The sequence below is a fragment of the Polypterus senegalus genome, chromosome 1, assembly GCF_016835505.1.
Source record: "Polypterus senegalus isolate Bchr_013 chromosome 1, ASM1683550v1, whole genome shotgun sequence".
NCBI classification, from domain to species: Eukaryota; Metazoa; Chordata; class Cladistia; order Polypteriformes; family Polypteridae; genus Polypterus; species Polypterus senegalus.
The window spans coordinates 54115544-54133637 of NC_053154.1; the positions used below are offsets into that span (position 1 = coordinate 54115544).

General features: G+C 36.8%; 1 long non-coding RNA gene across 1 annotated transcript in view; it reads left to right on the forward strand.

The window, feature by feature from the left end:
- Positions 1-15346: 15346 nt before the first annotated feature.
- LOC120526177 overlaps positions 15347-18094 on the forward strand; it is a 41689-nt gene continuing 38941 nt past the window's right edge. Inside the window, exon 1 of the long non-coding RNA XR_005633088.1 lies at positions 15347-15606. This is a non-coding gene — a long non-coding RNA (uncharacterized LOC120526177). The remainder of the gene's footprint in view (positions 15607-18094) is intronic.

The window sequence follows — 18094 nt, forward strand, 5'->3', positions numbered from 1 at the left end:
CAGGATTAAGTTAAATTACGATTAAAATGAAGTTATAAAAAGGCCATGTTAAAGTAATGTGTTTTAAAGTGCTCTACTGTATCAGCCTGGCGAATTCCTATTGGCAGGCTATTCCAGATTTTAGGTACATAGCAGCAGAAGGCCGCCTCACCACTTCTTTTAAGTTTTGTTCTTGGAATTCTAAGGAGACACTCATTTGAGGATCTAAGGTTACGATTTGGAATATAAGGTGTCAGACATTCCGATATATAAGATGGGGTGAGATTATTTAAGGCTTTATAAACCATAAGCAGAATTTTAAAGTCAATTCTGAATGACACAGGTAACCAGTGTAGTGACATTAAAACTGGAGAAATGTGTTCGGATTTTCTTTTCCTAGTTAGGATTCTAGCAGCTGCATTCTGCACTAGTTGCAAACGATTTATATCTTTTTTGGGTAGTCCAGAGAGGAGTGTATTACAGAAATCTAGTCGACTGAAAACAAACGCGTGAACTAATTTCTCAACATCTTTCAGTGATATAAGCGGTCTAACTTTACTTATGTTTCTTAAGTGAAAAATGCTGTCCTAATGATCTGATTAATATGTGATTTAAAATTCAGATTACAGTCAACAATCACCCTAAGCTTTTTACCTCCGTCTTGACTTTTAATCCTAATGTATCCAGTTTATTTCTAATAGCCTCATTGTATCCATTATTGCTGATCACTAAAATTTCAGTTTTCTCTTTATTTAACTTGAGAAAATTACTATTCATCCATTCTGAGATACAAGTCAGACATTCTGTTAGTGAATCAATAGAATCAGGGTCATCAGGTGCTATTGATAAGTACAGCTGTGTGTCATCAGCATAGCTGTGGTAGCTCACGTTGTGCCCTGAGATAATCTGACCTAACGGAAGCATGTAGATTGAGAATAACAGCGGACCCAGGATAGAGCCTTGTGGAACACCATATTGGATATCATGTGTCTTGAGTTGTAATTCCCACAACTAACAAAATATTTTCTCCCTGTCAGGTAGGATTCAAACCAATTTAAGACCTGCCAGAGAGGCCCACCCATTGACTAAGGCGATTTCTAAGAATGTTGTGATCAATGGTGTCAAATGCAGCACTCAGATCTAAGAGGATGAGAACAGATAAATGGCCTCTGTCTGCATTTACCCATAAGTCATTTACTACTTTAACGAGTGCAGTTTCTGTGCTGTGATTTGTTCTAAAACTGAAATTTATCAAGAATAGCATGTTTATTGAGGTGGTCATTTAACTGCATAATGACTGCCTTCTCCAGAACTTTACTTAAGGCAGGTTGGAGATGGGTCTAAAATTTTCAAGAGCTGAAGGGTCGAGATTATGTTTCTTAAGTAGGGGTTTAACTACAGCAGTCTTAAGACAGTCTGGGAAGACCCCAGTATCTAGTGACAATTTACTATGTCCAGAACATTATCAATTAGCACGCCTGATACTTCTTTGAAAAACCTTGTTGGTATCGGGTCAAGGACGCAGGTGGAGGGTTTTAATTGAGAGATTATTTTCTTTAAATCAGGTAAATCTATCCTAGTGAAAGAGTTTAATTTGTTTATAACAGGATGCTGGGGTTTAGGAGGATCCTTAGTGTTGGGGAGATATACTATGTTATTTCTAATATCATTAATTTTTGATTGAAAAATACAGCGACAGCCTCACAGGTTTCACTGGAAGCACTTAGGAGGCATTCCTTTGAGCTACCTGGGTTTAGTAGGCGATCAATTGTTGAAAATAAGACTCTGGGATTACTAGCATTGTTATTTATAATCTTGGAGAAATAGCAGCGTCTCTCAAGACGGACAGTGTTATTGTATTCTGTTATTTTGACTTTTAATATTTCGTGGTGGATAGTAAGTTTAGTCTTCCTCCATTGACGCTCAGCTCTACGGCATGTTCTTTTTAAATCAGACACTCTTTGGGTCTTCCATGGTATAACAATGCTAGAAGATTTTTTCACTGTCTTTTCAGGTGCAACTATGTCAACAGCAGCTCTTACTTTAGAATTAAATCTTTCCACCTTACTATTTACATTGTCCTCGCTATTATAGCTGGCACTATAAACAGACTGATTGCTTAAAATCATAGAAACTATTCAATTTGAATTATTGTGTTTTGTCCTGTTAGGGTCCAAGGTGACAGTTTTCACTTTTAGACTTTAAAATGCAGACCTGAACAGAATGCCCCAAACTCTCTAGCCCTGGTCTGTTTTCTTTTACCAGCCAGCACACTGTCAGGAATGACTGCTATTGTAGTTCAATACTTCCCCCTTTATTTTACATCTATAACCCCATTCAATTATGTGGAGTACCAGAACAGGCAGGAGAGAAAGTTAAAACTATATTTATAGATTGACTTAAGGTTTCCAATTGTTCAAAGAATATAAAATGGGGTAAAATAGTATGACAAGAACACAAAACCAACCTGTATAATAATTACTTTTATTTGCTCAGGCTACCAGGTGGCTCTCTGTCTCACTATGCTGATTGGTCTAATGTTCAATGTGGTACAGCATAACACTTGGTTGGAATGGTGGTAAAAACAGTATAGCCCATTTATTAGTGAGATAGCAGAGAGTGTAGCATGCCACAGTAAATCTCAGTTTATCCAGTCCAGATGGACCTTGGCACACATCTTGCACCAGTGCGGGTGTATTTCATCAGACTCATTGTATCCTTGCCCTTTCATCTCAATCACCTGTTACGTTGGGCTACTTATTTTCTCCTGCAAGTATAACTTTAATATGTCACTGTGCTCTATGCAAATATTTTATAAAATCTGATTTTTACTCACATGCAGTACAGCAGACACAGCCAGATTAAGCACAGAAGCAGACAACTGCCAAGCAAGCAACATAACAAAAAGATAGACTACAACAAATGGAAACTGTGCGCAGTCAAACTGAGAGATATTACAAAACTGTGTGCTATTCCTATTTGTTATGTCAGCTCAAAGTTGTATCCTTGTTTGGAGGGCACTGTTGCCTTGTTTGGAATTGCATGCTCATCCGAGGGAGCCCTGGATGTGGAAAACAGTGTAAAGCCTTGGGACATTGCCAGTCACACCTCTGAAGCCAACGAACAGATGGAAGACTGTGCCACCTGTTTCTGAGAATGCCTTCCACATCTGCATTGAAGACACAGACAGACTCCACTCCTCGGGCCCCCATTCCAGGACTGGGTCTTGTCACTGGATTCATTCGTCTTTATACTATTTGCAGTATAAGCAGACATTAAACAAAGTTATCTCTTTTCTCTTATGTGATTTCTTAGCACCATATCATTAGGGAGGGGTATCATCTTTTATGTTGTAACTATATAGATTCAGGTTAAGTAACACACCGTGGACACTTCCCCTTGCTTGTTTTGAGGGTGTAGATACTCTAATTGGGGGGGTTTTAAATACCAGATTATTAATCTTTAGGTTTTTTTATTCTTTTAAGCTTTTTTGGCAATTTACTTCTGCCATTATTGCTGCCATTTTGGATAGTTATGGTTGGTGCTGTCTTGTGTTGGTATGTCTAGGGTTGCTGTTGCTTATCCAGGGGTCGTGACCTCTGAGCAATTACCCTGAAGGTTTAAAAGTTGCTCAGAAAGTTTAGTTTCCCATCTGAACTGATGGATTCCAGAACCCTTTATTGATCATTCTTGTGTTTATTAAATCCTCATTCTGGAAGATTTTCTGGTTTTGACTAGTTTTCTAGTAGAACACCTTTCCAGAAAGAGAAGGTGTGTTAATGCATATAAGACTTGTCCTTCTTCTGGAGGCTCATGAATTCTACCTGTACGACTAAATCCATACTTCTGATGTCACAGAACAAATATCAAAACAGTAATGTCTATCCTCAGTGAGGGGAATATGTTATAGCAAAGCACTCAAAACCAGATTGATATAGAGCCTTCAACCCTCCTACCAGACATTGCAAAGCTCAGTGTTCAAACTTCAAAATGAAAGCCAGAAAAAATTTGAGGAAGGAACAAGAAAAGAGACAAGTTTGAGGAGAGTAAAGGTTAAAACCCAGGTGAGCACATACTTTGTGATTCAATCTCCCTTGAACTAGACCTGCAATTTGTGACATTTACATAATGGCAATAATGTCACACCACCCCAAAGCATTGTGGGTGATATTATGGTAATGAGTGTCACAAAACTAGCAAAATGGAGGTGCCAATTGGAAAAACAAAACTGCATCAAAAATATTAAAATTCTAAACTATTAAATAAGGTCTCTAAATGAAAAACAGAAGTCAGATTCTCTTGGTCAGAAAACTCCAGAAAAAATGTATAACAATTTAAAAGCTTCAGGAAAGCCCCCAAAAATTAAATAAAAACAAGACTAACAGAGGCCATCTAGTCTAATCTGTAAGGCTTATCCTGGACCTGAACATAAAACCTGAATAGCAGTTTAGGAGCTTGAATCTCACCAGAGTGGACCCAAAAATGATCCTTTGGAACAAAATGCTTCCAAAGCTCCAGGTATTCTACCCACCCACCCTGGCAATGAGAGTCTATAATGGATAGAATTTCATATTTATTCAAACTGTCCACCGAAACAGGGGGTGAGACAGGTTTGCTCGAATAGGAAGGACTATGCCCTACTAAATTCAGAAAGGTTATATGAATTTTAAAATGAGCAGGTAATGGTAGACTAAGATACCAGACCCACACATTTCACAACAGCATAAGGTCCAACATTTGATGCCAGTTTACATCGATGGAACATAGGTGATGTATTTGTGATTGGAGATTAAATCGTACGAAACCTTAACATCTCATGCCCCAATCAGAAATCTTTTGTCTCTTGTTTTCCCTGTGCTCGTGTCCGATATGTTATGAGATGAACACCAGTCTTTGAGAGGCACAAGAACAGGTCAGTGGGATCCATTGTGATACACGCCAGGGAAAACAATGTGAGATACCAACAGTTGGAGATTCTCAAAAGCGGACTTCTCGGCACTAATTAAAGCCACAAAAGGAGAGGACCCCGGCTACAAGAATTTTCATCTCGGGTCCCCTAACTCTCATTAGATCGAATACGTATTACAGTCGTCGGTTGGCATTAAACATCTGGCTGAAAGGATTCTGCAAGAGTCAAAACATCAGGTTCGTAGACAACTGGGAACTCTTTTGGAAGAGACTGCATTTCTTCAAGTGGGATGGTCTGCATCCAAATAGATTCAGCGCACAGGTCCTCTCTGAAAACATCACTAAGGTAATTCGTCGCTCTATTTTTACTCCTAACCCTTTCTGTAATGACTTTGCTAGGATGTGATAATTCAGTAACAAAATCTTCCTCAAAAGTGCACTGCATTAATACAGTAATAATTAACCTTAAATGCATGTATATAAAAAAAAAAAAAACTAGGCAGTGTGGCATAAATGCAAATAAATTACATTTGCACCTCTAGATGAACAATTAAAAATGTAAAAAACATATTATAGATTAAATAAAAAATATGCACAGAGCACCACGAATAAAAATAACCTAATTTCTATCTAGAATACCCATAAACGCACATACAATTCAGTTCTGCTCTTCCGAAACATTAAATATGGCTTTATTAAATGTTAGAGCATTAACCAACAAGATGTTTTCCATCAACAATCTTATTATTGCAATAAAATCAATTTTCCTATCACTAAGTGAAACATGGCTTAGCTCTGATGGTGCAGCCGTTTTAATCAAATCTGTACATCTGAATTACAGTTTTGCTCATGCGGATCGGCAAGGATAGAGGCGTAGGTTTAGCAAACATTTACTCGAGCCGGTTAAAGTGTAAAGATGTCAGCTTTGGTAAATTCAAGTCCTTTGAGCATCTTGCTGTTATTCATGGAGTTTCTCAGTTTCTAGTATTATCTGTGTATAGACCTCCTAAATACAATACGTCTTTCTTTGAAGAATTCTGAGACTTGGTGTCAATTATAATTACAAACTATGACATGTTCCTAATAGTCTGTGACTTTAGCTTTCATATCGATAATCAGTGTGACCTGAAAATAAAACAATTCATGAACCTTCTGGACTCTTGATTTGAGCCAGCACAATAGTCAGGCTACACAAAAAGCAGGGCATACATTAGACATAGTAATTACTAAAGGACAAAAAGTTGATGTGAAGCAGATCATTGATATTGGTCTATCAGACCATTTTCTCTTACTATTTAATATAGAAATAATGACAGAAAATATTCAGGAGAAGCATAGTGTTAAAAAAAACAGTTCTTTGTAAATTTTGAAGCTGCTGATGAATCAAACATTCTGTAGTGCTTACTACAATAGTGAGAATACAATACAATTTATTTTTGTATAGCTCAAAAATCACACAAAAAGTGCTGCAATGGGCTATAACGGGCATTACCTCTTGACAGCCCCCCAGCCTTGACTCTCTAAGAAGACAAGGAAAACTGTAAAAAAAAACCCTTGTAGGGGAAAAAAATGGAAGAAACCTTGGGAAAGACAGTTCAAAAAGAGACCCCTTTCCAGATAGGTTGGGCGTGCAGTGGGTGTCAAAAAGAAGGGGGTCAATACAATACAAATATCAGAACAACTCCTCAATACAGTATAAAAATAAAAATTTTACAAGTACAGACCAGAATTTAACAGTAGATGATATCACATAATATAATTTGGATTTGCTTAGAGTCCTGGAGACCTCAGCTATCAAGCTGCCTCCCACATTTGGCCATTCCACGATTCCTGCGATCCTCCATCAGGGATGACTTTACCTTAGGCAGGTAAAACTTGTCAAACTAGGTGGGCCATGGCACCGAGTGCCAAATTTGAGTACCAAGAAAAGAAACAGAATAGGTTAGTAACAAATTATAACTATCATGTTAGTAGTGTGTGTGAATAAAAATAACCTAATTTCTATCTAGAATACCCATAAACGCACATGCAAACCGCCAGGGAAAAAGGGGGGGCGGATTGGCTAACATTTACTCGAGCCAATTAAAATGTAAAGATGTCAGTTTTGGTAAGTTCAAGTCCTTTGAGTATCTCGCCGTTGTTATTCATGGAGATTCTCAAGTTCTAGTACTATCCGTGTATAGACCTCCTAAATATAACGCGTCGTTTTTTGAGGAATTCTCTGACTTAATGTCAATTTTAATTACTAACTATGACACACTCCTAATAGTTGGCGACTTTAATTTTCATATAGATAATCAGTGTGATCTAAAAGTAAAAGAATTTATGAACCTCCTGGATTCTTTTGATTTGAGACAACTCATAAATCAGCCTACACATAAAGCAGGTCATACATTAGACTTAGTGATTACTAAAGGACTGAAAGTTGATATAAAACAGATCATTGATATTGGTCTATCAGACCATTTTCTTCTACTTTTTAATATAGAAATAATGATAAAAACACTCATGAGAAGCATATTGTTAAAAACGCTTCTTTGATTCGGCAGCAGCTTTAAAACTTACAAACATTTTAAGCAATCAGTCCGTTTATAGTGCCAGCTATAATAGCGAGGACAATGTAAATAGTAAGGTGGAAAGATTTAATTCTAAAGTGAGAGCTGCTGTTGACATAGTTGCACCTGAAAAGACAGTGAAAAAATCTTCTAGCATTGGTATACCATGGAAGACCCAAAGAGTGTCTGATTTAAAGAGAACATGCCGTAGAGCTGGGCGTCAATGGAGGAAGACTAAACTTACTATCCACCACGAAATATTAAAAGTCAAAATAACAGAATACAATAACACTGTCCGTCTTGAGAGACGCTGCTATTTCTCCAAGATTATAAATAACAATGCTAGTAATCCCAGAGTCTTATTTTCAACAATTGATCGCCTACTAAACCCAGGTAGCTCAAAGGAATGCCTCCTAAGTGCTTCCAGTGAAACCTGTGAGGCTGTCGCTGTATTTTCAATCAAAAATTAATGATATTAGAAATAACATAGTATATCTCCCCAACACTAAGGATCCCCTAAACCCCAACATCCTGTTATAAACAAATTAAACTCTTTCACTAGGATAGATTTACCTGATTTAAAAAAATAATCTCAATTAAAACCCTCCACCTGCGCCCTTGACCCGATACCAACAAGGTTTTTCAAAGAAGTATCAGGCGTGCTAATTGATAATGTTCTTGACATAGTAAATTCGTCACTAGATACTGGGGTCTTCCCAGACTGTCTTAAGACTGCTGTAGTTAAACCCCTACTTAAGAAACATAATCTTGACCCCTCAGCTCTTGAAAATTTTAGACCCATCTCTAACCTGCCCTTCTTAAGTAAAGTTCTGGAGAAGGCAGTCATTATGCAGTTAAATGACCACCTAAATAAACATGCTATTCTTGATAAATTTCAGTCAGGTTTTAGAACAAATCACAGCACAGAAACTGCACTCGTTAAAGTAGTAAATGACTTGCGGGTAAATGCAGACAGAGGCCATTTATCTGTTCTCATCCTCTTAGATCTGAGTGCTGCATTTGACACCATTGATCACAACATTCTTAGAAATCGCCTTAGTCAATGGGTGGGCCTCTCTGGCAGTGTCTTAAATTGGTTTGAATCCTACCTGACAGGGAGAAAATATTTTGTTAGTTGTGGGAATTACAACTCAAGACACATGATATCCAATATGGTGTTCCACAAGGCTCTATCCTGGGTCCGCTGTTATTCTCAATCTACATGCTTCCGTTAGGTCAGATTATCTCAGGGCACAACGTGAGCTACCACAGCTATGCTGATGACACACAGCTGTACTTATCAATAGCACCTGATGACCCTGATTCTATTGATTCACTAACACAATGTCTGACTAGTATCTCAGAATGGATGAATAGTAATTTTCTCAAGTTAAATAAAGAGAAACTGAAATTTTAGTGATCAGCAATAATGGATACAATGAGGCTATTAGAAATAAACTGGATACATTAGGATTAAAAGTCAAGACGGAGGTAAAAAGCTTAGGGGTGATTGTTGACTGTAATCTGAATTTTAAATCACATATTAATCAGATCATTAGGACAGCATTTTTCACTTAAGAAACATAAGTAAAGTTAGACCTCTTATATCACTGAAAGATGCTGAGAAATTAGTTCACGCTTTTGTTTTCAGTCGACTAGATTACTGTAACGCACTCCTCTCAGGACTACCCAAACAAGATATAAATCGTTTGCAACTAGTGCAGAATGCAGCTGCTAGAATCCTAACTAGGAAAAGAAAATCAGAACACATCACACCAGTCTTAGTCACTACACTGGTTACCTGTGTCATTCAGAATTGACTTTAAAATTCTGCTTATGGTTTATAAAGCCTTAAATAATCTCGCCCCATCTTATATATCGGAATGTCTGACACCTTATATTCCAAATCGTAACCTCAGATCCTCAAATGAGTGTCTCCTTAGAATTCCAAGAACAAAACTTAAAAGAAGTGGTGAGGCGGCCTTCTGCTGTTATGCACCGAAAATCTGGAATAGCCTGCCAATAGGAATTCGCCAGGCTGATACAGTAGAGCACTTTAAAACACTGCTGAAAACACATTACTTTAACATGGCCTTTTATAACTTCATTTTAATCTTAATTTAACTTAATCCTGATACTCTGTATGTTCAATTCATCATAATAACTATTCATGGTGGCTCTAAAATCGGTACTGACCCCTACTCTCTTTTCTGTTTCTTTTTCCGGTTTCTTTGTGGTGGTGGCCTGCGCCACCTCCACCTACTCAAAGCTTCATGATGCTCCAACAATGATGGATGGATTAAAAGGAAGAAGTCTACGTGACCATCATCAAGCCCTTCCGTGAGAATCCTAAATCCAAAGAGGACTGTTTCATTTATGTTAGGTAGAATGCCCAGAGGGGACTGGGCGGTATCATGGTCTGGAATCCCTACAGATTTTATTTTTTCTCCAGCCGTCTGGAGTTTTTTTGTTTTTTCTGTCCCCTGGCCATTGAACCTTACTCTTATTCGATGTTAATGTTGATTTATTTTGTTTTATAATTGTGTCTTTCATTTTTCTATTCTTTAATATGTAAAGCACTTTGAGCTACTGTTTGTATGAAAATGTGCTATAGAAATAAATGTTGTTGTTGTTGTTGTTGTAGTGCTAATGGTTGACAGAGATGCAGTCTGTACAGTTAATCAGCAGCTCTAGTCAGGATATGCTAAACTGAAGTAGTGAATCTTCAGCCAGGATTTAAAAGCCGTGACCGAAGGGGCATCTCTTATAGTAGCAGGCAGACAATTCCACAGTTTAGGGGCCCTGTAACTAAAAGCGTGACCTCCCACTGTTATTGTATTAATCCTTGGAATCTTAAGCAGACTGGCATCTTGAGATCTTAATGTGCGCTCTGGTTTGTAAGTCATGATAAGTTCAGACAAGTAAGCCGGACCTTGGCCATTTAATGCTTTACTGTATATGTTAAAAGGAGGATTTTGAAATCTGCCCTAAACTTAACTGGGAGCCAGTGTAATGATTTAAGAACTGGAGTTATATGTTCATATTTTCTTGTTCTTGTGATAATTCTTGCAGCAGCATTTTGGATTAACTGGAGGCTGTATAAAGAACAGTTTGAACATCCAGTGAACACTGCATTGCAGTATTCAATCCTACTAGAAATAAATGCATGAATTAAGTTCTCAGAATCCTGTTTATTTAGAAAGTGCCTTAATTTCCCAACATTTTCAAGATGGAAGAAACATGATTTGGACAACTTTATAATATGCACTTTAAATGACATGCTAGAGTCAAAGATAACCCCTAGATTGCAGGCTGATTCAGTAAAATTAATGGTGATTCCAACTGAGTTAAATGACAGAATATTGTTGTGATCAGCATCATTCCCTCCAACAATTAACATCTCTGTTTTATCTGTGTTTAAAGACAAGTAGTTCTCATCCATCCACTCCTTTAATACTAGAATTACCAAAGCTTACGAGAAAACTTGTAAATCCGGCCCACCCTAAATCCACTCACATGTCTCCATTCAGCATCTTTTGTCTTGTAAATGTGTCGAAAATCCCAAGCAGCAAGCCTTCTATACCATCCCTTAAAGTTCTGTACAAGACACTATAAATATTTTGCAAACCCTGCCTGGGTATAATTACTCTTGACTGTAATTTGGTTCAATTCCATAATCAATTCATGGACTTAAACCTCCACCTTTTTTCTCAAAGAAGAAAAAACAGCTCCCACTGGACTATTGGACAGCACAATAAAACCCTTTTCTAAATTATACTTAATATATTCTTCCATTGGTAAAGATCCCATTTTATTGAGAGCATAAATAATCTCCTTGGAGAAAGGAGCATTAGATAGTTATTCTATTGAACAGTCATGTTTTCTGTTAGGAGGTAACCTTTGAGATAAACTTTTGCTAAACACTTAATGTAATACACTATACTCAGGTGGAATGATGGTGACATCAGAGCAAAGGATAGATGTATGTAAGTAATATTGAACCAATTTTTGTACCACCAGGAGCTCTACGGTTGTATTGTATATCATTGGCCCTCTAATCAGTACATAGATTGTGCTATAATTACCAGGGCATACTCTCAAGGAGAAAGAAAATGGACAACTAAAAAAACAAAAAAGGTGATAATATCTTTATGGAATATACATACTTGCAGTTGTAATGGAGGAGATATAAATTCTAAAGACCCACTTTCAATGGGTTTACCATTGACCAATACTACATGTAGTTTGACAGATCCCAAATTCCCTGAACAAAGCTTACTAATAAAATCCTTAACTGCTCTGCAATAAATTAATACAGAAACCTCCCTATTTAAAATCATAGGTAAAAAGATTTTTACAAAATGTTTGACTGAATAAAACTTACTTTCCCCACTTTCACAGATCATTTTTCTTTTTCATAAGTTACAGTTAATAATTTTAAGTTGAATATATTTTTTTATTATTATCTGCCCTGTTTCCTTTTATGTAATCTTATTTCTTCAGCTAAAGACACTAGTGTATCAAAAATTCCATTATAAAGACTTGAGACAAGATGTCCTGTTCTTTTGATTGTTTTTCAACTCCTCCTGCAATTCCCTTAAATCCCAACAAATTCTGTCTCTTCTCAGGGTTTCCCCAAGATTTAGTTCTGACTCAAAAGTGATAACCAGAAGAATTTTATGAGAAAGGAACAGGAAAAGAGACAAGATTTATATATATATATATATATATATATATATATATATATATATATATATATATATATATAACACCTAAGGTAACAAAAGGTAAAAAAAAATATAACCAAATATATAAATAAATATAAACAAATAAAAAAAAAAACTACTATCTCAAAACTTCACCAAAACCCTCCCCTCCCATTTAGAAATAAATCCAATCTCAGATGAGCTAGAGCTGCAAGTGGTGACCTTTATATAGTTGCACTAATGATGACATCACATCATCCCCAAGGGATTGTGGGAGGCGTTACTATGGTAACAAGTGTCACAAAACCTCAAAATGGTGGAGGCCACTGGAAAAACAAAGTGGTATCGGAAATAATTTGAAAGAATTATACAATTTTAAATAGGATATCCAAATGAAAAACATATTTCAGAAACAGATTAGCTGGGTCATAAAACAACAGAAAAGATGTTTAATACAATTTTAAAGGATTGGGAAAGCCCTGAAAAATGAAACATAAATGTGAATTACAACACTCAGAGCAGCACTTAACAAAAATTCACATCTGGTCTAGTAGGGTCATTAATGTGCAACAACAAGTTTACCCAGCTTTTCCTTAAACATATTTGGTAATTTTTCAAATGAATTATCTAAGGTGACCAGAATGTTTTGGGACAATCTGGGGACATGGGGGGAGGGGCTAGAGGACCGTAGAATCTACAGATCACAAGTACGGACTCTAAACACTACAGATTACAAAGCGAAAGCTTATCACGTGATTTCTTGCCAAAGTTGCAGGATGTGGTAAAGCATAACCTCTGTCAAAACAATGTGAACGCTGCAGGCGCACCGAGTTCAAATTATCGTGGTGATGAGATACATTCAAAAAAGTGAACCAGCTGAAACCGGGGACAAAATCTTAAACCAGGGGCAAGACGGGGACATGTTTCTGAGTGGAGACTGTTGTCCGAAATAGGGGACTGTCCCCGGAAAACAGGGACGGATGGTCACCTTAAATTATCACTATATACACTAGATATTACCAATGGTATACAGCAATTATTTCTACTGTTGAAGTCTTAGCATGACAAGCACCTTGTCCAGGTTCACTCAGTATGTCAAAGGTGGGGAATGATTTGCTTTACAGCCACTTCATTGTAGCCACTACACCATAATGCCTTCTTTGATGAGTATAAGACAAATATTTCAAACATTTTATCTATTTAAAATTATATTGTTGAGTGACTGAAATTCTGAAGCTACAGTGTATAGTGTAGACCAGTGATATTTCAGTTCTGATATTAATTGTAGTTTTCGTTTTTATTCTATTTTATAAAATTAATTTTTATTTTGTTCTAGTTTTCAGTGGAGTCAACAATTTTTATTTTTATTTAGTTCTGTGTTTAAAATTTAATTTTTTATTTTATTTAGTTCTGGCTTTTTTACATAATATTAGTACAATTTTAGTTTTTCTCTGTTATAAGACCACAAATGCTGGCTTACACATACAGTATTTCAATGCAAGTTATGTTTCAGTCAACAAAATACACCCACAATTCAAAATGCCGTTAAACACAGCTTGACTATCAATGATCAAACAGATCAAGTGGCCTAATGAGCAATGTTTCAACCCAAGCAACCAGTCTGTGCAAGAACATTACTGTTAAGCTTTAAACAAGCACGCATTTCAAGAGATTTGTTCATGTTGCAATGACACCCACTGCACAGATAGCCACACAGTGAAAATATTCGCTTGACAAGCACCTGTAATGCTGGTGCACAGATGAGGTCCTCAGCGCTGTACGTTGACGATTTCTGCTGCCTGTACTGTAGCAGTGACGTGCAGTTACGCTCATGGCTTCTTAGGCACTGACTCCAGAGTCAGATTTACAAACATATGAACCAAAAAGAGTAGCTTATTCACTATTCGATTGACAGCATGCACATTAAATACTGGTTATGTTTCATATCTCATCAGCATTCTTAACACACAGATAGGTATCGTCAACCACAAGCGCTTACTACTTCAACACGATGAGCTAAATGTGTTCTTAAACAAACAATGGTCCTTTATGGAAGTTGCGCCATGTGACTATAGTAAGCCCAAGTTACAATATCACTGCATAATGAACAGCGCAACGTACCAGTAACTGAACGCTCAGGGATTGAACAAAAATGCTATTGCTGTTTTTTCATTTTTACTCAATTTTCATTCTCATCTTAGTTCGTTCACAAATCACTAATTTTTATTTTTATTTAGTTTTAGTTTCTGTTTGCCCTAATTTCAGTTCTCGTTCTTGAAAAATGAAAAACAATATTTTTAGTTCTAGTTCTCATTTTCATTATGAAAATATCACTGGTGTAGAAATCAGTCAAAGCAATGCTTTAAATAAGCAAGTCATCAGCATTTCTTTTGCTGTTTGTGCTTATCAAGAAGCAGTATTAGGCATATTGAAATAACATTAGCTAATGTAAAGCTGCCATATAACAATATCAAAATTAATTAATCTCCATTTATTCGATTATTTTACTTGTTAATCCTTTTTTTCATTAAATACTTTACAAAGGCTTGCATTAATTTTTCCAAGGATACTAACTTAAAACAATCAGATAGAGGCAGTTCTGAACACTGTGAAACCTAACCCACCAGCTTATTTATATTGTGCTCTAGCTTGATTGAAAATTGATTGAATTATTTTTTCTTGGTACTTACTCATTTTTACATTTTTTCTTAGGTTGTTTTTCATATTGCTAGGATGTAAAACTTCAGAGAGAGAGCGTTGTAAAGGTGGCATTTGAAAAAGGCAATAATAGTTTAGAAATACAAATAAACCACATGATGGTATGCGTGGAGCATAACATGATATTCAAGCCACAAAGAAAAGTGATGTCTATCTTGTAAGATCATATCTTTACAAAGAATATTTATAATTTTCTGTATAATGTTTTTCTGCCAAACAAATCAAAGGCTTGGCACTTGCAACTAATCAAAATTCCAAGAATATTTTTTTAAAACTGACCAACAAAAATGATATCATATGTCACAGCCTAGCAATAGATCACTTCTGAGAAATCTATGTCTGAGTTTGCTACAGTTACTAACTTTAAAAAGTCTCATGATTAAAGGTCACAAGCTGGTGCTAAAATATTCATATTGCCTGATGACACTAATAAAAGGAGATGCAGATTACATACTCTATCTGTTACACTACTGCCAATGATGAATTATTCAAAGAAATATACTGAACCTTCTTCCTCACCAACACTACAGCACTGATGCTCCATACTACACTGATCCTGTCTTCCCAAGGCTTTTCCTTAACCACTGATTTAATGTTTCCATCTGCTCATATGGGGTCTGAGGTAACATCTTTATTGTTCCCCAACTCTGTTAGCTGAGAACCATTCAATGAGAAGTACTCACCTTTAAGACCAACAGATTTCAGCACAGGAGAGCCTCATGAGTACTTATATCTGACAGGTAAGTGCTTCCTTCCTCTTTTCCGTTCTCTGCATGGGGCCCTTTTAATGCAAGTTCCTCCGAATGGCTCTGCCCCTTTCAATAGACACAGAACAATTCATAGATACTTTACCAGCATCTCTCTCTCGCTCTCTCAGGTCTGGTCTGTAGACAATACAATACAATACAATACATAATTTGCATGAAACGTTTATTTAAGACTGTGAATCAGACTGTCATTTTAAGCTCTTAATAGCAGTGATCACTCCTCATGCTACAAAAGGGTTTTCAATGTTCACCAACACATAAAGCTAGGAAGGCTGCAAGAGTCATTTTATTATAACGGATTTCGTTTTTTTTTTTTGTTTGTTTGTAGTGCTCATCTTTAGTACCAACTTTTATCTGTTGATGTTTTCATTTGCAGTGGTTTATCTTTTTTCTTTATCACTCAGTTGAATTTCTGAAATTTTCTCTTGAATTGTCTTCTGGTTTTGCTGGACTCAAATGCATGTCTACAGTAAACAGAACAAGTAATTTTTGACATTTATTAGATCCTCCAGGTGGAGTTTTATTAGAGAATGTACACCATCAACAAGATATCACATGTAGACTGTGATAGTAACAACAGCAGACAAAGTTATTTATAATTGGTATCCTGACAGTGAGACATAATGATAGCAGTAAAGTGCTGGAGGCAAGAAGCAAGTGGTAATTAAAAGCATCCATCTTTTAATTTTATGAGACTTCATAGTCCTATAACAGGTGATATGATGCCAAAATCTCTCTGGGAAGTATTGTTTACAAAGCAGGTACCAGCTTTCAACAATGCACCATCACTTTCGCAAGTTAAATTTGTGTGTTTGTTTATTGGATGTGTGAAGAAGTCAGCTTACTCACAGAAAACCTCCACAAAAATGAAAAAATGTGCAACCTCCATAACCTAATGGCTGGGTCAGGAACTGAACCTTTTAGAAGTGTGAAACAGCTCTTGTAGCAGTGTGTTGCCCTTTTCTCAAAGACAGAATTTATTTCATGACTTTGCAGTTTAGGTATGTGGTAGCAGGGCCATTCTTAGGCATAGGCGAGCAGGGCAGTTGCCCGGGGCCCCGAGACAAAAGGGGCCCCATCATTTGAGGGTTTTTTTTTTTTAATAAGATCAATGCAAGCTATGTATCTGTACTATGAAGTTTAATGCTAAGCTTACTGCCCTTTCCCGGGCCAGGGACGCTGCAACAGGGAACTGGGGCTTGGGGCGTTCACTATGGCCAGGGCCCTGTGCAGGCGGAGCCCTGTTATGACACGCCCCCACAAAAGTCAATAAATAGAGTTCTCTCGTCAGAGGAGACCATTCCATTCCAGACCAAGGTTGCATCGTTAGCGTGGACTTCTTCCCGTGCTTTTCTGTCATGTATAACATTTTCTTCCCTTTTTTTGCCTTGGCATTGGCCTTATCGTACTCCGCTCGTAACTGCGTCTTACTCACGTTAGCAGTTTCGCACGTACCATATTAATATGAAACACAGTTATCCATCCGGTGCTGCTAAACGAAAGAAAAAGGCAGACGATGTGGAAAACTGTATAAAAAACACACTTTTTAATTATGACAAAAAAATAAATAAAATGCTCTAAAATTTATAAAAATATGCACCACTGCACTGCACATTTTGCACACACTGAGCTTAGCTACATACCTCGACACAGTGCCCAGTGGAAACAGGTCAAATCTGGCTGAACTGTAGCTAATACTACATGCATCAGGGCCCCCAATGTCCTAAGAACGGTCCTGGCGGTAGTCTTGCAGTGCCAGATGTAAAAAAAATATATATACGTCTGGAGACAACCATAAGTGAATCTAGCTTAATACTGGGTAGAAACAGAATGCTCACTGAGTGTCACATTTCTGAATTAATCCAACTCTCATGAAGGTGACCGTGAAAGTAGGGATGGTGATTTTGAACTGTAGAACAATGATGCTCTTATTAGCTTTATCTTAAAAAGAGCATGCTTCTGATGACAAACTTCTATCGCCAACAAGTCTTCTAAACAAGCCACTATTAAACACATGCTAAAATAAACATAACCTGTTGCAAGCACAAAATCTTTCTGTAAAATCAGATTATACATTGGCACCCGAGGACATCAATGGACGAGTAGTAAATGTGAATGATACGTTGTTGCAGGTGCTGTGTGTGCTGTCTGTTGATCACAGTTTTGATAATAGTGTAGGAGTTGATGTATGGCTTGAAAGAATTGGCAGCTACTTCTATGAAATTATGAATTGCAAGATATGAATTTGAAATAAATGATTCATGAAACCCCATCAAAAGGAATGTCGTTGAGAGATCTGATATAAAAGATCCACAGGAGATGTAGACTTCAGTACTCAAAACAACTGAATTAAGTAGATGCACAGATGAGGCTGCACAGCATCCACCTTCTAACTACATGTCAAATATAAAGTAAGTTAACATTACCATGACAAAATATAGCCACACCTTTTTAACATTTA